At 42.6% G+C, this 20958-nt stretch overlaps 1 non-coding gene across 1 annotated transcript; it reads left to right on the top strand.

Moving 5' to 3' along the window:
• Positions 1–16795: 16795 nt before the first annotated feature.
• LOC122542670 (U5 spliceosomal RNA) lies at positions 16796–16909 on the top strand. The gene has a single exon (XR_006309855.1). It is a non-coding gene; the product is annotated as a U5 spliceosomal RNA (small nuclear RNA).
• Positions 16910–20958: the final 4049 nt, after the last annotated feature.

Raw genomic sequence — 20958 nt, 5'->3', positions numbered from 1 at the left:
GTAGAGGACTGTGTGCTATAGAATTTAATCTGAATGTTCCCCAATTGGAAACCATGGATGAACTAGGAGATCCACTCCCTACTGAAGTCCATGTCTAAGGCGGTCAAGTCGGGTCACCCTGACCCATACAGGAAATCTAGATACAATCTTCCCAAAGTCATCAGGGACATTAAGAGACAATACCAAACTAAATTAGAGTCTCAGGCTAACCACACACACACAGTTCGACTGTGGTAAGGCTTACACAATATAACGGGCAAGAAAGCTAAGCTGAATAGAATTGCTGACGACAGTGTATCCCTCCCTGATGGGATTCTATGCTCGTTTTGAACAGACGTTCAGTGAATTGGTGTCACCTGCCCCCACAGCCTCGGGTGTACCTGTACCCACACTAACAGCTGCAGGGGTCAGATCGACCTCCTGGAGGGTGAACCCAAGGAAAGCAGCAGGCCCGGACATAGTCCCTGGCTGTGTACTCAGATCCTATGCAGACCAGCTGGTGAGAGCACTTGCAGACATCTTTAACCTCCCCCTACTCCAATCTGAGATTCCCACCCCTTCAAGAGGACCACCATCATCCCAGTGCAAAAGCAAAATCAGGCAATGTGCCTTAATGCCTATCATCGAATGACTCTGATATCCATCATTTGGAAGTGCTTTGAGAGGTTAGCACTGGCACACATCAACTTCAGCCTCCCAGATTGCTTTGATACTTTACAATACATCTACTGTCGCAATAGGTCTACGGCAGATGCCACCTTCCTGGCTTTACACTCATCCCTGGAACATATGGATAACAAGGACACCTACCTATCTCTTGACTTTATTCTATCTTCAACACCATCATTGCAACCAAGCCCATTTCCAAACTCTGAGACCTAGGTCTCTGCTCCCACTCTGCAATTGGTTCCTCGACTTCCTGACCCACAGACCAAAATCAGTAAGGACAGGTGACAACACATCCTCCATGATAATCCTCAATACTGGTGCTCCTCAAGGCTGCGTACTCAGCCCCTCACTATACTCCTGGATTACTCACAACTCTGTGGCCAAAAATCTGCTCAGACTCCATTTACAAATTTGCTGATGACATCGCCATAGTGGGTCAGATCTCAACCAACGATGAGACAGAGTATAGAAAGGACAGAGATGGATCAGTGGCATGGTGTAAGCACAACAATCTCTCCCTCAATGTCAGCAAAATGAAGGAGTTGGCCATCAACTTCAAGAAGTGGAGTGGAGAACATGCCTCAGTCTATCAATGGGACTGAGGTGGAGGTGGTAAAAAGTGTCAAGTTCCTGGGAGTAATTATCACCAACAATCTGTCCTGGTCCATCCATATCGACGCTAGGGTCAAGAAAGCACGCCAATATCTCTCCTTCCTCAGGAGGCTAAGGAAATTCGACATGTTCACAATGACTCTTACCAATTTTTATAAATGCATCATGGAAAGCATGCTATCTGGATACATCGCAACTCGATATGACAACTTCTCTGCTCAGGACGGTCAGAAATTACAGAGAGTGGAGAATGCAGCCCAGTCCATCACACAAACCAGCCTTCCTTCAACTGACTCTGTCTATACTTCCCACTGCCGCCACAATGCAGCCAACATAATCAGAGACCCATCCCATTCCAGTTACACTCTCTATACACACACTTCCATCGGGCAGAAGATACATAGGTTTGAAAATATGTGCCAACAGCTTCTTCCCCACTGTTATCAAACTTCTGCATGTTCTCCTTATGTCTACACAGAGTTTCCTCCGTCAGTCCAGAGATATGATTTTATGATTGCCACATATACCGAAATACAGTGAAAAGTATTGCTTTGCTTGCTCTCCAGGCAAATCACACCTTAGGTAAGTACAGAAAAGGTAAGGTGCAGAAAAACTCTAATATCTGAGAGGTTCAATCAATAGTTTGAAATTACATGCCAACAGATTCAAGAACACTGTTATCAAACTTTTGAATGAACCTCCCATATATTAGAGTTGATTTTTTTTGCACCTTCTCTGTAGCTGTCAGACAATATTCTGCATTCTGTTCTATTACCGTGGTGGACTTACCTAAGGTGTGAGTTGCCTGGATAGCATGCAAAGCAATACTTCTCACTGTATCCTGGTACATGTGGCAATAATAAAATCATATCTCTGGACTGAGGGAGGAAACTCTGTGTAGACACAAGGAGAACATGCAAACTCCACACAGGCAGTCACCCGAGGATGGGTTGGAACTCCAATCCCTGGTGTTGTGAAGCAGCAGTGCTGACCACTGAGCCATTGTGCCACCCTAAGTAGCGTAAGTTGTCAATAGTGTCCTGGTCAATACTGATCCCTCAATCAACATTGCAAAAAATCACAGTATCTGGTCATAATCATATTAATGTTAGTGGGACTTTGTTGAGGACATGTTGATATCTGCATTTCCAACATTACAGCTGTGTTTACACTTGAAAAAATTGCTCATTGACTGGTGGGAGCTTTGAAATGCACTCACAGAATGCAAATCTTTAATTCTTGCTTTGTGCCACTCCGGTGAAAAATGTGCTGTGAGCCTGGATAAAGCTGGAATTCCATCTTTCAGACCAAGGGCTGCTTTCTTGTGCATTTCCTTACATCGCCGGGCTGCTTAACAAACAAACTGTGCAGTCCTCGTGGTTCTGGGTTAATCAGCTCTGCAAACCTTGTGATCAATCCATGATGAGAAATTAATCCCTCGGAGCTATTCTGTTATGGATATATCCATTCCATTTTGAAGAAAAAGTTTGGAATAAAATGCTCAATTTGAAAATGAATCTTAATGATCAGAAACTTCACGTTTATTGATTCCTGGTCCTAATTCACTGTTCATGCCTTTTGTGTGCTACTGGCTGATTTTCTTCTGGTGGTGAGCTTGCGGCAAATGTACCCAATCTTTTAACGGCCTTGAGAGAGCTTGTGGAATTGGTACCTCAGTGATGTGGCAGTCTGTTCAGCAACGGAGGCTCATAAAAAGAATATTAGACAATTATTCTGCTCAGAAGGAGGACTTTCAACCTCACTGTGTCCTTTCAGAGAGAGCTTTCCAACTGATCCCTCTCCACAGCTCCTTCACTTGAACCGATATTTTCCTTCTTAATTAATTTTGCTCATTTCCTTCTGAAACTTTCCAACTGAATCTGCTTCAATTCTCAGGCAGTCCTCTCCTGTAAAATGTGAGTGGTTCTTGTGGTGCATTGGTAGTGTCCTTACCTCTGTGTTAAAGTCCTACCTGCTCCAGAGGCATGTATTCCTGTACAGGACAATTAGGAACTATCTAAATGTGTGGGGATAGGGTGGTCATCTCACTGATCCCAAAGCCCAGATTCATGCCTCACCTCTCTGCTGCTCAAAGCGCCCACAGCAGCAGATATTCAGCTAATAAATCTGGAATGTAAACCTAATTTCAATCATGGTGACCACGACAACAATTATTATCTTTAAAAGCTATCAGATTTACTTCAGGGAAAGGAACTCTGTCATTCTTCCACAAGTCTGTAGATTTAAGACTGTGATAGATAGCACTGCTGCCTCACAGTGCCAGGGACCTGGATTCAATTCCAGCCTCGGGCAACTGTCTGTGTGGAGTTTGCACATTCTCCCCGTGTCTGCGTGGGTTTTCTCCGGGTGCTCCAGTTTCCTCCCACAGTCCAAAGATGTGCGGGTTAGGTGAATTGGCCATGGGAAATTACCCAAGGTATCTGGGGATGTGTAGGTGAAGTGGATTGGACATGGGAAATGCTGGGTTACAGGGAAAGGGTTGGCAGTGAGTCTTCAGAAAGTCGGTGTGGACTTGTTGGGCCAAGGCCTGATTCCACACTGTAAGGATTCTTTAGATAGATTCCTGATCAGTTGGGGAATCAAGCATTATGGGGAAAATGCAGGAAGGCGAATGTGAAGAGTGTTGGATCTAAATGGATGGTAGAGCTGGCTTGAGGGGCAGAATAGCCTATTCCTGTTTCTACTTCTTACAGTCTTATAGTTTGGTTTATATGTAACTCCAGTCCCACAGCAATAAGTGCTCCTTCTGAAGCAGTCTTGCAATCCACTCAGGATCAAGGGGGTGGGAAACATATGTTGGCCCACTCAATAACATCACAGTCTCCCATGAAAGAAAAAATTAAAAACTCGCTAGGTATAGAAAAGTTTCCTTATTTCCCCACACCTTCTGGACTCAAGATTGAGTTTGACAACTTTAGGGCTTGAACCTCTCCCGTGTCCTTACCCCAACTCCCACACATCAGGCCTTGTTATCACATGGTCTGCTATTCCACACAATTGTTAGCCATTAACAGTCCCCACTAACATCTACTCACCCTCCTAGCCAGATTGTTATCTACTCTTTTGTCTGTCCAATTGTTCTTCTCTCTCTTTGGGTTCTATCCCCATCTCTCATTTACTCCTTAACCCCTCCCCCACACCCTATCTTCTGTATATAAACGGACATTTTCCCAGCTACTATCATTTCTGAGGAAGGGTCACTGGGCCAGAAATGTTAACTCTGATTTCTCTCCACAGATGCTGCCAGACCTGCTGAGCTTTTCTAGCAATGTATGTTTTTGTTTCTGGTTTCCAGTATCCGCTGTTGATTTGGGGTTTGATCGTTATCTGAGCCCCTGGTTCTTTTGACAATGACCATAAAACTGTATCTTCTGGTTTACAGCTCCTCCTTACCTACTCTTTTAAAACTCTTCCTTCGGTGATGGTTTCTAATTAATATTGTTTTTCACCTTATCAATTTTCCTATTTTGTTGACTCCACTATGATCGGCTTGCTTTGGACTCACCAGTAGTATTCCCCTCGGGAATTTTAGTGCACAGTTTCTCATGTTCCTTAAGTCAGCATCTAGTTCTTTGAAATATATATATATATATATTAAATGGAAATCACCACAATGCCTCCTAATCCATCATATTTCTTCTCAGGATCTTCAAAGTAATGTTCAGTGTCATCTATTCACCAACCTATGATTTATTGTAATTGTTTGGTGCACACCTTTGGAGCAGATACCATCCTGCTCCACGGGCCTCGATGTTGTACTGAGGTTCCTAAGTGTTGGAAATAATCAGAGCGTGTCTGTGTGGAAAACAATTCTTTTTATTGCACTGCTAAATTATCCCCCCTGTGTATTGCTTTACGATCAACTCCTTGCACTTATATGACGCTGCTAACAGAACAGCGCTTCTCAAAGAGATGATAAAAAAGGACTTTATTTATGTGGCACCTTGCAAGAGCAGTTCACAGCCAACGACAAACATAAAAGGACAGAAGAAGTAGAAGCACAGGACAGGCCACTCTGTCCATTGAGTCTGGCCCTCCACTCGAGCAGATTGTGGCTGATCTGACTGTGGTCATAGAGTCTAGAATCATAGAGATGTACAGCACGGAAACAGACTCTTTGGTTCAAATTGTCCATACCGACCAGATATCCTAAATTAATGTAGGCCCATTGGCCAGCACGTGGCCCATACCACTCTAAACCCTTCCTATTCATATACCAATCCAGATGCCTTTTAAATGTTGTAGTTGTGCCAACCTCCACCACTTCCTCTGGCAGCTCATTCCATACACGTACCACCCTCTGCATGTTTTGGACTCCCCCATCCCAGGGAAAAGACCTTATCTATTTATCCTATCCGTGCCCCTCATGATTTTATAAACCTCTATAATGTCATCCCTCAGTCTCTGACCCTCCAGGGAAAATAGCTCCAGCCTATTCAGCCTCTCCCTATCGCTCAAGCCCTCCAACCCTGGTGACATCCTTGTAAATCTTTTCTGAACCCTTTCAAGTTTCACAACATCCTTCCGATAGGAGGGAGACCAGAATTGTTTCAACCTTCCTCTATGCTGCACGTCATAACCCATGACTACGGGTTTGGGTCCAGTGCAAGGTCCAACGAAGACTAATGATCACGGCACCAATGGAAGCAAGATGGCATTGGAGCTTGGCAGTTCCTGATCCAGTGGGTGCGGCAAGGGGACTCATGGCTGGCTGCTCTAGCCCCACCTAATAAGAAGCACAGTAAATCATACAATCCTAACAGTGTGGAAATAGGCCCTTTGGCCTAAGTCCACACTGACCCTCCAAAGAGTATTCCACCCAGACTCAATCCCCATTACTCTACATTTACCCCAGCTAATGCACGTAACCAACACATCCCTGAACACTATGAACAATTTAGCATGGCCAATTCACCTGACCTGCACACCTTTGGATTGTGGGAGGAAATCAGAGCACCCGGAGTAAACCCACGCAGACACAGGGAGAATGTGCAAACTCCACACAGACAGTCATCCAAAGCTGGAATCGAAACCTGTCGCTGTGAGGCAGTAGTGCCAGCCACTGAGCCATCATGCTGCTCTGTAAAGTTGTGGGTACAAATCCTACTTAATGGGTAGCATAGTGAAAATCTATTGGATATAGGGCTTGCAGGAAAGGATATATTTTCTCAAGTTGTGCCTCACTTGTATATGTGACAGAGGAGTCACATTTTACTGAGATGGCCTGTTTGTAATGCAGAGTGAAGCAGTTGAGTCTTTCCTGGCAATTGATTCATGTTTACAACTCAATTCCCGTTTTTTAAATTCAAATTCCACCATCTGCTGTGGTGGAATTTGAACCTGGGTCCCCAGAACATTACCTGGATCTCTAGCCTAGCCAGCAATACCCTTGTATGAATTTTTTAAAAATTGGGGTTGATCTCTGCTGGACACAGACTTTGCTCTGGTTGATGGCTGTCCTGTTTCTAGCTTACCTGAAGGCTGTGGCCAGGGAGGGTCTGTCTGCAAGGGGATCCATGGCAGCCTTTAATGCGGTCCTGGAAACTCAGCCTCACAGGCAGAGCAGCGATCAATAAAATGTCCAAGCTCTTGTCATCAAACTGTGCAGTGCCCTGACACTCCGAGAGCACCACTAACAACTGAGAGGAAACTAACAGTGCAGGCCCAGGGGATACTTTTAACTGACACCTTGCCACAAGAAATATGCAACCTGAGGGAGAAACTGGATACACTGAAATTGACAAAATAAAGCCTAAAAATTTACGACAGAAGCTGTATCAAATTGCAAATCAATTCAATCACTTTAAAGGAACATAATTATCTTGAATGAGCTGATTAATTGTTTTCACCTCGTAATCTTTTTATTATTCAGCAATAAAGGAAGTGCTGGAATTTTTTTTTAATTTAATGCGATCCTATAAACTATGCTTTGAAACAAAAAACTGGGGATGTTTTCAGCACAGCGACCACATAGGCTGATGTGATTTCTGATGATTTGGAGGTGCCAGTGTTGGACTGGGGTGGACAAAGTTAGAAATCAACACCAGGTTATCGTCCAACAGGTTTACTTGGAAGCACTAGCTTTCGGAGCGCTGATTGCAGGCTTGTTTAAAAAGCAAGTAAATCTGGGGCAAGATAGTGTTCGAACGTCACTGGACAAGCAGTCTAGAGGCTGAATCAAAAGTAGTGCTGGAATCCCAACAACAGCAGCTAGTGGAATTCAGATTCAATTAATAAATTCTAGAATTAAAATTCCATCTCAGCGATAGCAACTGTGAAACTATCATCAATTGTCATTGAAAATGCCTAAAGCAAAACAAAGAATTGCAGATGCTGGAAATCTAAAACAAAAACAGTAATTGCTGGAGAAACTCAGCAGGTCTGGGAGCATTTGTGGAGAGAGTAAAACACAGTTAATGTTTTGGAATCAGGTGATCCAGCAGAGCTTAATTTGAATAAATGCGAGATACTGCATTTTGGTAAAACAAACAAGATCAGGACTTATACAATTAAAAGTAGGGCCCTGGGTAGTGTTGTAAGAAAGCATTTGGGGGCATGCTTGCTTTCATTCTTCAGACTTCTGAGTATAAGGAGTTATGCTGAGGTTGTACAGAACATTGGTGAGGCCTTTCCTGGAGTACTGTGTCCAGCTCTGGTCTTCCTGTTATAGGAAGGATATTATTAGAGTCAATAAAGTCTGCCGCTGGAAAATCACAGCAGGCCAGGCAGCATCCAAGGAGCAGGAGATGCAACATTTCGAGCAGAACCTTGCATCACTATCTCCTGGAAGGACATTATTAATCTAGAAAGGGTTCCGAAGGGGTTTACCAGGATGTTGCTGGGAATAGAGGGTTTGAGTTCTAAGGAGATGGTGGATAGGCTGGGACATTTTACACTGGAGGGTAGGAGGTTGAGGGGTGACCTTATAGAAGTTTATAAAATCACAAGGGGTACAGATAAGGTGAATGGCAGGTGTCTTTTCCCTAAGGTGGGGAATTTCAAGGCTAGAGGGCATATTTTTAAGGTGAGAGGAGAAAGATTTATAAAAGACATGAGAGGCAATTTTTTTACACAGAGAGTGGTTCATGTGTAGGAATAGATTAGGATAGAATAGGCAGGTACAGTTACAACATGTAAAAGATATTTTGATAAGTACGGGAATAAGAAATGTTTGGATGGATATGGACCAGCGCAGACACTTTAGTTTGGGATTACAGTCGGCATGGACTGGTTGGGCCAAAGGGTCTGTTTCTGTGCTGTGTGTCTCTATGACCCTTCTTCAGACTACTGAAACCAAAAGTTTAACCCAGCTTTCTCTCCATAGATATTGCCAGAGGTACTGAATTTCTCCAGCAATTTCTGTTTTGTGTTGGTGGAAACCCACCTGATTCAACGAACAAAAAGAACAATACAGCGTGGGAACAGGCCCTTCGGCCTGTCAAGCCTGCACTGCCACATTTTGCTCTTCCATATCATCAACATCTTTTACGGAGGGAGACTGCCATCCTTACCTGATCTGGTCTACATGTGACTCACAGCAATGTGGTTGACTCTCGACTGCCCTTTGAAATGCCCCACCAAGTTCAGGGGCGATTAGGGATAGGCAACAAGCTAGCATGATGAGCACAGCCCATGAAAACAAATTAAACATTTTAAATAAAACATAACATCAAGGTTTGCTCAGATGGTTGAAGAGAGAAGATATTTCTTTGCAAAATACATCAGTGTGTTACAAAAGTGTTAAGGTTACCTCATAGTGTGTGCTCGCCAGAGGATAAATTTGTATGTGACATATTATCAAATCTTCTGTGGTGATGCTGGTAATGAGTCTGAGGAGAAGTCAAAGTGTGACAAAATAATTGTGATACCAGGAATTTTCTGTTATCTGTTACTGCTAGTGGGATTTCTCCACCTGGAAAGGAGCTGTTAAAGGGAAAACCGGGGAAAAATATCTCTCTGTTGAAGCCTTGCCTGTAGTGGGTCCTAAGATCAAAATAAACCAAATAGTTTAGAACCTAGAACTCAGAGCAGTACAGCAGAGTACAGGCCCTCGATGTTGTGGCAACCTTTTATCCTTCTCTAAAATCAGACTAACCTACATACCCTTAATTGTACTATCTGGCATGTGCCTATCCAAGAGTTGCTTAAATGTCCCTAATGACTCTACTACCATTGCTGGCAGTTCATTCCACACACCCACCACTCTCTGTGTAAAGAACCTACCTCTGACATCTCCCCTAAACCTTCCTCCAATCACCTTAAAATTATGCCCCCTCACGATAGCCACTACTGCTCTGGAAAAAAAGTCTCTATCTATCCACTCTTTCAATGCCTCTCATCATCTTGTACACCTCTATCGAGTCACCTCTCATCCCTTTTTGCTCCAATGAGAAAAGCCCTAGCTCTCTCAACTTTTCATCATAAGGCATGCCCTCCAATCCAGGCAGCATCCTGGTAAATATCCTCTGCTCCACTCTAAAGCTTCCACATCCTTCCTATAATGAGGCGACCAGAACTGAACACAATATTCCAAAGTCTGGTCTAACCAAGGCTCTATAGTGCTGCAGCATAACCCCTTGCTGACAGAATTCAGTCTTCAGGCAGGAGAGGCTGTAGCATTGTGATAATATTAGTGAGTGTTGAGAAGATTTGTAACTCAGGTTGAGATTCTGGATGTAGGTTTGCTCACTGAGCTGGAAGGTTCTTTGTCAGACGTTTCATCACCATACTGGGTAACATCTCCAGTGAGCCTCCGGACAAAGCTTGGTCAAGAGATCTAGATACAGACAGGGGCATGTCCTCAACTCTACTTCCTGAAGGTGATGACCAGTTCCATCATGTTGCTGATATTGAGGAAGAGTTTGTTGCCTTTCCACCATGCCGTTAAGGTCTCTATCTCTTTCCTGTACTCTGTCTTGTCATTGTTTGAGGTTCAACTCACAATGGTGATGCCATCAGCAAATTTGTAAATGGAGTTAGAGCTGAATTTGGCCACAGTAATGAGTCTATAGTGAGTATAGTAAGGAGCTGAGTACACAGCGCTGTGGGGCACTGGTGTTGAGGATTATTGTAGAGGAGGTGATGATGCCTATCCTTACTCACTGCGGTCTGCGGGTCAGGAAGTCAAGGGTCCAGTTGCAGAGAGGGGAGCAGGGTCTTCGGTCTCGGAGTTTGGCGATGAGTTTGGAAGTTAGATCTGAAGCATGGAGTAGATATTCTAAAGAATTGTAAATACAGCAGTGGTCACAAAAGCCTGCACTTGAGACTTACATAATCTAGACTTAAATTTCATAGCAGTACTGAGGGGCAGTTATACTATCAGAGGTACCATTCCTCAGATGAAACGTTAAACGAGATCCCATCTATTCTCTCAGGCATAAAAGGTCCCAAAGGCACAATTTGAACAATAATGGTGGAACTTTCCTGGAGTCCTGGTCAATGTTTGTCTGGCACCCAACACTTAAAACAGATGACCAAATACAGAAATTGCTGGAGAAACTCAGCAGGTCTGATAGCATCTGTCGAGAGAGAAACAGAGGTAATGTTTTGAATGGAGAAGAGTTCATGTTAGATTCAAAACATTAACTCTGTTTCTCTTTCAAGAATAATCATACCAGACCCAAAATGTTAACTCTGTTTCTGTCTCTGCAGATGTTGCCAGACCTCTATGTCCTCTCCAGCATTCTCTATGTCTGTTTCAGATTTCCAGTACTCACCATGTTTTGCTGTTACTTACAGTAGATGATCTGGTCATGATCACACTGTTGTTTACGGGAGCTTGCTGTGCATGAATTGGCTGCCACAGTTTCCCCACTACAATAGCGACCCACCCTTTAGAAGTACCATACTGACTCTAAAATGATTTAGGATATCATGAGGTTGTGAATCTTATTCTACAATTGCAAGTTTTTCTTTTTTTTTCCATTTTCCATTTTTTATATTTGAAAAGCTGCTGACTATTCAGTTTGGGTTTTGTGTTGTACCTAGTTTTGACTTATTACTGCTATAGAATGTGTGAGCACATTTTGAACTGGTTATTCCCAATAGAAGACTTGCTGCAAGAGATCAGCTTTCAATAACTGTATGGTACAATAGGACCACTTTAATGTAAAAAAACTACACACATGATCGAACCGAGTAGCATTTCTTGGATTAAAAATCTGCATATGTTGTCAATTCAAATGCACGACATAACATGCTCGAAATAAAATTATCATTTCAGATGAGATGTTAAAACAAGATCATATCTGTCTATTCATATGAGGGGTAACTTTTTTTCCACAGACAGTGTTCCGTATGTGGAATGAACGGCCAGAAGAAGTGGTGGATGAAGGTACAGTTAACAAGATTTAAAAGACATTTGGATAAGTGCATGAATAGGAAAGGTTTTAAGGGAATATGGTTAGTGTGGAGTAGTTGGACCGAAGGGTCTGTTTCCATGTTGCATGATTCTAAGTGACTGCAATCAATCTCATTCATGAAATCATAGAATCACACAACACAGAACGAGATTATTCAGCCCATCTTGCCTCTGCCATCCCTTTGAAAGTTCTCTCTGGTTAATCCTTCGCCATTGCTCTTTGCCCACAGTACTTACTACTTTGTTCTCCTCAAGTATTTCTCTAGCTCTTTTGAAAGTTTCTATTGAATCTATTTCCACTGACCCATTAGTCAGCATGTTCCAGATCACAGCTCCCAGCATAAAACTAATCTCTTTATCTCCCTTCAGGATCCTTTATCAATGATCCAAAGTCTGTGGGTGTTGGTTAACAAAGCTACTAGCTTCTCCTTGTTGATTCTGTGAAAAGCCTTAATCGTTTTAAACAAAAACCTTATTAAATCTCTCTTCAATCCTCATTGCTTCGAGGAAGAAGGTCTTAGCTTTCTTGAATCTGTTGCAAAGTCACACAAGTCTATTTTTTTTAGAAAATAGTGTGACTTACTTTTCAATCGTCAGGAAGGCACAAATAACTGTTCATTTTCTCAATGTCACTTTGTGCAAACTTGTCACATTCTGAATGCCTACCACGTTTTCTTACTCAACAGTGATTGTCTAAAAACAAAATCAGTATATTCTGAGGATGTGGAGAAAGGTATATCTAGGAAGGTTATTTCTTTATTTTTGTTCTCCTCACTTTCTTTCTCTCTGTTTCTGTAATCCTAAATTGGATGATTTCATAATCTCCGCCCCATCAACAAGGAATGCTTTTGGGAGCTAAGCAACTAATTCCATTGCCAATTCTTATGTCCAACCTCTGTGAATTGTGGCTGCTTCAGATGTACTTTGTTTACCCCATCCAAGCACCATTATGACACACAAGTTCCAGGCAATGACCATCTCAGATAAGGGAGAATCCAACCATCGCCCCTTTATATTCAAAGACATTACCATCGCTACATCCTCCATCAGCGATACCTTGAAGGGGCTTACCATTGTTTACAAACTGAACTGGATTAGCCGTATAAATACAGTGGATAGATCAGAGCCTTGGAATTTTGCAGTGAGTAACTCACCTCTCGGCTCCTCAAAGCCCGTCCACCATCTACAAGACACAAGTCAGGAGTGTGACAGAATCACTTCCACTTGCCCAGATGAGCAAGGCTCCAACAACACTCTTAGAAGCTTGAGACCAGCCAATGGAAAACATTCCTTTAGAATGATACCTATCAGAGACCTTCACATTCATTTGAAGAATTTGTTCCTGAAGAAGAGTTTTGCAAGACTCTTCAATTTGAAGGATAGCTCCATCAACATAATTATTCGCCCAAGTTTCTTTTATGTAGAAACGTTGTGAAAATTGGCAATTTTCACACAGAGATCTGAAGCATTTGATAATGGATCCTTGTGCTCTGTTAACTGCTTTTCTCTCTCACACCAGAGGCTGCCAGACTTGCTGAGTTTCTCCATCACTCTCTGAGTATGTTTCAGTTTCCCAGCGTCATGGTATTTTGCTTTTACATCTTTGACCAACCTGTTCAGAGATGTTATGCAACACCTCTGCAGCAGGTGGCACCTGAACCTGGAGCTCCTGCCTTCGAGGCAGGGATGCAACCACAGTCCCACAAGACTCTAGAAAGTAGAAAGTAAGTTGTGGAAAATAGGGCTGATCTTCCTTTTCATCCCTCTGAAGATAGGTGCATATGGTATATTAAGGAAAGATAAAATCTCATTCCACTTATTGACTGATTATGAGGGATAGAGTTGGGTCTTGCTACAGAATACCAAAGAACAGGTTTGGTCTCTCAAGATGTGGGAATGAAGGATATCCTGCATTGTACTTTAATCCCTTTGAGGGAGTCAGTGTATTTGGAACTTTCCCTAAGGAGGTGAAATACTTTGAGAGGAGCCCTCAACAAAATAGCTCCCACCTATGGTATGTAGCAACTGTGAGTTTAAAACAACTCATAGCATTCTCTTACTTTGCTTTTTAATAATCCCACAAAAAGAGGAAATGTTAGAAACAGCTAGCCCAGGACATTGTACCGTATTTGTGAAAAACATCACAACTTGAGGGAACAAACATTTAAAGTCTTACATTTATGTAGTGCCTTTCACCAGTTTAGGATGCCCCAGAGTGCTTTGCAAACATTGACAATACTTCCGATCCTCCAAAGAAAGTTCCAGAACCAAATTCTGAAGCGAGAATCTAGGTCAGGCCACAAAGGAGCTGTTGTCAGACGTTTTGGCTCTCTGTGTGAAAATTACCAACATTCACAACACCGCTACATGCAAGAAAATTGGGCGCATAATTATTTTGATGGAGCTGTCCTTCAAATTGAAGGATAGTGATGCTGTTTATGCCATGCATTAATGTAATCAAATGCAGTAGGAATACTCAGAGGAAGGTCTTCAAATAAATGTCTATTTTATTCCTTCTTAAAGAACTGTATTGGTAGGAGTTTGTCAGCAATCCCCCCAAGGCAATTAGTGATCATTCTTTGCAGCAGGAAGCTCAGTAGAAATAGCGATGTAAACAGTATAAATTAACGCACAAGGTTCTGTACAATTCTAACTCGAGGCCTTAATTCCTCTCTCCTCTTCGTCCATGCCAATTGATGTTCCAGTAGCTGCTACCACCCAGAGTAATTGAGGCAAGTAGCTTGGGTGAAGCTCAGAGGAGGCTAGATATACACATGAAGGAGAAAGGAATAAAAATACATGTTAGTAGAGTCAGTGTTGAGGGATTAATATCCTGAAGACCTGGACCGATGATCCAGAAACAGATGGGTTCAAATCCCATCATCGCAGTTGCAAAATATAAATTCAATTCGCCATTCAAATTCAGAGAATGTGAAAAGTATTAGTATAAATAATGGCAGAATCTTATTGGACTAACGAGGATCTCAGCTATGACTTGGAGAGCCAGCAAGGCACGTATGCTGTTAATTTTCAAGTGGTCCCACCAAACCACAAGACAATCAGGCAATGACAAGGCCACTGGCTGGTCTTTCTTTGGAATCTAGGCCCCAGAGGCAGAGGGTTCACCAACAGAGAAGATCATAAGTTCAAGTCCCACTCAAAACCAAGCCGACACTCCAGTTTAGTACAGTTCACATCAGTAGTGACCAGGTTGTTGGATTTCTGAAGGGTAAAACCTAATTAAAGGACTGCGACTCTGCTGTCACTTTCAGAGATTATTTTTGTCCTGGATTTTTTTGAAGACAGGTTGTTGAGGCAGAGGTGTCAAGCTGTCTCTAAGAAAGTAAACCATTTTTGAGCCCTTTTTTAAAAGTTGCAACAATAAAAGCAGCCTGAGTGTGGCCAGCTCTCACCAACCAGGCTTTCTAGTTTTTTTTAGTTTTTAGGTTTAGTTTTAAGCAGAAGCCTTTGGAATCTGGAAAGAATTGGAAGCGTCAGTGAATGTCTCCATGCTACTATACGCGCTGAATTTTCTCTTGATATTTCTTCCCTCCTGGATGGGAGAACTGCATGAGAGAATCCATGTCTGAATTTGCCTTTTTACCAAGGGATATGTTTATGGGATGTGAATGTATTTACAACAGTTAATTACTAATAGGTACTGTATTCATTATTCGGTTATGTTTTCCAATAAAGTTAAATCATTCTAGGCACCTCTTTCTTTTGTTTGTCTTTTAACAACAGGGGTTAAATAAATTGTGATTTGCTTAATGTTGAGTAGTTTGACTAGTCACATCATATCTGGAACACAGCATTTCCCTTTAAAATAAGAAAATATTAGGGTCCACCCTACCTTCTTAAAATATTCTGAGGGTTGTGACCTGGTTCATAACAGGATGAATTTGAGGTGTTCAGTGCCCACCACGATAAGTACACCATTAACAAGGCAAGTGGATGTGAGGAACAAACTGCCAACCAGTGGTGGTAACTTTTAAAGGTATTGCAGAATGAGGAATGCTGTCCTGACAGAAGCACTACCTTTCAAATGCAGCTTTAAACATTTAACACCCTCTCAGGTGGCAAGTCAGCAATTGTTGTACTATTTTAAGATTCTTCAAGATGCCATTTTGAGACTCTGAGACAACACCAGAGAGTTATCAAGCAATGACAGCACAGTGTAAAGGACTTTCAGAAATCAACAGCAGTTCTATTGAAAGAGTTGAGGAAATCTGCAAGTTGTGCAACCACAGAGCTAGTAAGGAAATAGGATCAATTTTTCTCTATTTCACTCTCCCAAATCCTGCAGTACCACTGAGTCTACCTGTACAAGCAACCTCCTACTATTCAATTACAGAAGCCATTCATGAATTCTGACCTCAGGTTTTCAACAGCTTCACTTCAGAAAGAGAAGCATTCAAAGCAAGTAACAAGCCTACAACAATAACAGACTGATCATCTATGCATCTTTGTAAGTAGCTTTCAAGGTTAGATTAGATTCCCTACAGTGTGGAAACAGGCCCTTCAGCCCAACCAGTCCACACCAACCCTCTGAAAAGTAACCCACCCAGACCCAATTCACTCTGACTAATGCACCTAACCCTCTGGGCAATTTAGCACAGCCAATCCACCTGACCTGCACATCTTTGGATTGTGGGAGAAAACCGACGCACCCAGAGAAAACCCACACAGACACAGGGAGAACGTGCAAACTCCGCACAGACAGTCATCCGACGCTGGAATCAAACCTGGGACCTGTGAGCAGCAGGGCTAACCACTGAGCCACCTTAATGTTTGTGTATGCTTAACTTAATAACTGTTTGCAATAATTATGTGATAATCTAACCTTTGATATGCTCTAAAACTAATGCTTATTATTTTTAAAGTGGAACATTCAAAAATTGAAGAGGGGTTGCAATGAGCTGTTTACATTTGCCTTCCATGGACCACTCTGCAGACAGGGCTAATACAACTGTGGTACACATCAACTTAAAATATTAATTATTCTTGTCACTCTGCAAAGGCTGCTTGATTTGACCACCGTTTCCAATGTTTTCTGTCTTACGTCCTTCCAAACTACTTATTGATCCCACATTACGAATAGGTCCCCTATCTCTTTTGAAAGTAATCAGTCAGGTACTCTGGTTTCTCTTCAGATCGTATAAATCTTTTACATTTCCCTAAAGATTTCCATGGAGAGCATGAATTGGACTTTTAAAGAATGTTTCTTTTCTGTTCCTACTCCCAATACTTTCAAAAGCTACCCCAGACCCTTAATTGATTGTATTGTCTTTTCTGCAGATCCACTGTCCCATTAGCCTTGTAAATGGTGTGCTTATGTCCACGGTCATGCAGTCAATAATCTTGGCTGTTCTGAATTCCTCCAATTCATCCTTTAACTAGATTTTACTCGCCAGAAATCCCAACAACCTGGTTAATATTGATCTCCACAAACTAAATTAGATTAACAGCATGGCACCAAATGTTCAATCAACATAAAGCATTTGTTCGAAAACATTTTTAATGAGAGGGAGTATCTCATTAGAATTACCGTGCTTTGTATCTGATGGGCTAATCCCCTATCATGTGGTGAGAATATATTTCTAATGGGCCTATTTCAATACATAGATCTTCCTTGGTTTTGTGATATGAATGAGTGCATAGCTTTTCATGACATCTGTAAAGACCAGCAGGTTTGCACTGTTTCATTGCATTGTTAACAGTCATTAAAGTTGTTCATGCCACTTTCCAGACCACAGCCAAGAACCTTACTTCTAGCATCTGAGTCATAAATATGTGGTTTTGGACAGAAATATTCTTACATTTTGGCAAAAGAATTCAGAAAACTTTTACACAACCCAGTTCAGAGGAGCAAGTATTTTCTTCACATGGTTGGCTCTTTGTGCAAATCTGGTGTTGACAGAGAATCACACAGTGAAGGAAGAGATTAATCTGTTTTGAGCATTAATCCCACTCCTCTGCTCCTTTACAAATCCTGCTTTGTTTTATTTTCCGCCTTGACACAAGAGTCTGTTTAATACAAACTTGAAAATTCTGATTGAATCTGTTTTCAGGCATTACATTTCTGATTGTAACAATGTGCTATGTTTATAAGCAGATATTCCCCATACCTTCCCTCCTGACTCTGTGGTTACTGACTGCCCACGAAAACAGTTTTTTTCCCTATCCATTCTATCAAAACTGCTCATAACTTTGAGTACCACATCAAGCTAGTTATACCCCTTTGGTGAAAACAATGTTGGCATCAACGTGTTGACTTCAGACCTCCAAAGCAACAATTGCCAGCAAAAGAATGCAGATCGAAAGTTATCTATCTCAGGTTATAGCCCAGTAGTATTGTTTGTCTGAGGCAGTCGAAGCATCTGTTGCATTTGCAGCAGCCTCCAGGCATCTATCCCTTGGCCCTGTGGTCTGCATTTGCAATTCTTGAAACATTCATTTTTCAAGGCTGAACCACCAGCTGCCAGTGAAACTTACTATGCCTGAGCTTGGTCCCTGGTGCTGCCGTTCTATTTGGCTGTGGGTCAAGCTTTGAGTGTCTAACATCTGCCCAAGAAGCCTGAAGCATTGGCCAGGAGTCAAGCTTGAAGCAATCATCCTGCTATTCTTTGCACGCCCCATCCCTCGTCTCTGAACGATTGCAAACATTAATACCAGCCTTGGGTCGGTGGGGGAACAGGGAGGCATGTGGTGTTACAAAGGATGAACCCATAATTTGGGAAGTTGTGCAAAACTTTAGAAATCCACTTAATTTGTCCTGTGTTAATCAGAGAGGCAGAGTTTAGTAAGGGACCGTATTGTAGATTAGAGGCTTCATCGCATCCTGCAAGGATAAATACACATCCTGATGCCTTCATTTGCTGAGCAATTGATCAGAGCTCTGGCTCGCACTAGCCTATTGACTTCCAATATCAATGCAGTACATTCTATCACAAGAGTTTTACTTCTTTTCAATGCGGTGCGTGTTTTTCTGAAATATTTTCTCAAAAACATTTCGCCCTCCCTCACCCTCCCATTCCTCTCTTTCTGAGATTGTGCCTCTTCAATAGCAGCACTGAGCTGTGTTGTCAATTTTCAAGTGGCAGGCTTTTCGGCTGTCACTCTGTAACTCGATTGTTGGAAGATTACAGGCGATTACACTCGGCCAATGCTCGCATGTGCTTTTATCCCTGCAGAAATCATAGGATTTGATTCCAAGGGGAGGCACTGATGTCAAGCTCATGGCGCTGGACTCATAACCCAGCAACCCCAGTCTGATGTTCTCAGGACAAAGATTCAAATCCCCACACCATGGTGAAATTTCAATACAATCTGGAACACAGAAACATAGACAATAGAAGCAGGAGTAGGCCAGTCAGCCCTTCGAGCCTGCACCACATTCAATGTGATCATGGCTGATCATGCAATCGCATCCCACTCCTGTTTTCTCCCCATACCCCTTGACCCCTTTAGCCACCTCCAGCTCCCTTTTGAACTGACCCCAACAGCTTTCCTGTGGAAAAGAAATCCACAGATTTACAACCGTGTGAGCAAATAAATTCTTCCTCATCTCAGTCCTGCATGGCTTACCCCTTATTCTTCGACTGCGACTCCTAATTCTGGACTTCCCCAATTTCAGGAACATTCTTCCCACGTTTCTATGAGATCCACTCTCATTCTTCTGGAACAATGGTGACCATGTCCATTGTTATAAAAAAATACCCATCTGGTTCACAAATGTCCTTCAGCGAAGGAAATCAGCCACCTTTACCAGATCCTTTGTGTGACTCCTAAACCCATAGCAATGCTGTTGACTCTGAACTGCCCTTTGGGAAATGAAAGATGGGTAATAAATGCTGGCCGTGCCCACAGTGAACAACTTTTTAAAAAATCAAGGACAGGAATCCTGATTGTTCCTCTCCTTCATTCAAACTGTAATGATTTAACTGAGTTCCAGGCTGATATCAGTTGGTGAGGCCTCTTCTGGAAGACGGTGTGCAGTTCTGGTCGCCCTGTTACAGGAAGGATATTATTAAGTTGGAGAAGGTTCAGAAGGGATTTACCAGGGTGTTGCAGGCGTGGAAGGTTTGCGTCATAAAGGAAAGCTGGATAGGTTGGGACTTCTTTCACTGGAGTGTGGGAGGTTGAGAAGTGGCTTTACAGAGGTTTATAAAATCATGAGGGGTATAGATAGGGTTAATAGTAGCTAGCATGGGGCATTTCAAGATTAGGGTGCAAATTTTTATGGTGAGAGGAGAAAAATTTTAAAAAGACCATGTGGCAAATTTTTTACAGAGGGTGGTTCACATATGGAATGAACTTCCTGAGGACATGATGGATGTGGGTACAGTTACAATGTTTAAAAGACAATTAGATTAGATTACATTACAGCGTGGAAACAGGCCCTTCGGCCCAACAAGTCCACACCGACGTGCAACCCACCCATACCCCTACATTTACCCCTTACATAACACTACGGGCAATTTAGCACGGCCAATTCACCTGACCTGCACATCTTTGGACTGTGGGAGGAAACCGGAGCACCCGGAGGAAACCCACGCAGACACGGGGAGAACGTGCAAACTCCACACAGTCAGTCGCCTGAGGCGGGAATTGAACCCGGATCTCAGGCGCTGTGAGGCAGCAGTGCTAACCACTGTGCCACCGTGCCACCCACAGATAAGTACATGAATCAGAAAGGAGGGACAGAGGCCAGGGGCAGGCAGCTGGGACTAGTTTCGTTTGGGATTATGAACTGGTTGGACCGAAATGTCTGTTTCTGTGCAGTTTGACTCTAAGTCTCATCTGCAACCTTCTTGTCAGTAATACATGACATCGGTGTTATACTCTGTTACACAATATATTCACCCACTGAGGCCCAGGAACTAATAACAATAGATATCAAACCATTTTCTCATGACAATGTCAATTAAAAATCAAAAGTCCTGGCAAGAGTAATAAATGAATTGCTCTTTTGGAGAGCCAGTGCAAACACAATGGGCCCAATGGCCTCCTTCTGCACGGTAATAGTTTTGTGAACATGCTCACTAATCTCCACTGCATCCTGACCAGTCAATATGACAAGGTCTCAAGAATGAAGTCAAAACGCGAGGGTGGGTTGCGGCTGATGTAAATTTTCTGATTGCATTCAAATGTGCCACTAATCAAAACTGCAGTCAACTCAATCCTGAGGCTTTAGCAAATGAACAGAAGATCACAACGAGAGCCTTGTGTGTGTCTGTGCGCTTGTCTGTCGTGGATGCAGCTGAGTCCTGAAAGTATTCCTGCTTGATCTGTAT

Source organism: Chiloscyllium plagiosum, unplaced genomic scaffold, assembly GCF_037043375.1.
Source record: "Chiloscyllium plagiosum isolate Xiang-an unplaced genomic scaffold, Cpla_swu_hap1 HiC_scaffold_42, whole genome shotgun sequence".
Lineage (NCBI taxonomy): Eukaryota > Metazoa > Chordata > Chondrichthyes > Orectolobiformes > Hemiscylliidae > Chiloscyllium > Chiloscyllium plagiosum.
Note: the sequence above shows the minus strand (reverse complement) of the source record. Positions and strands in the feature narration are given on the sequence as shown.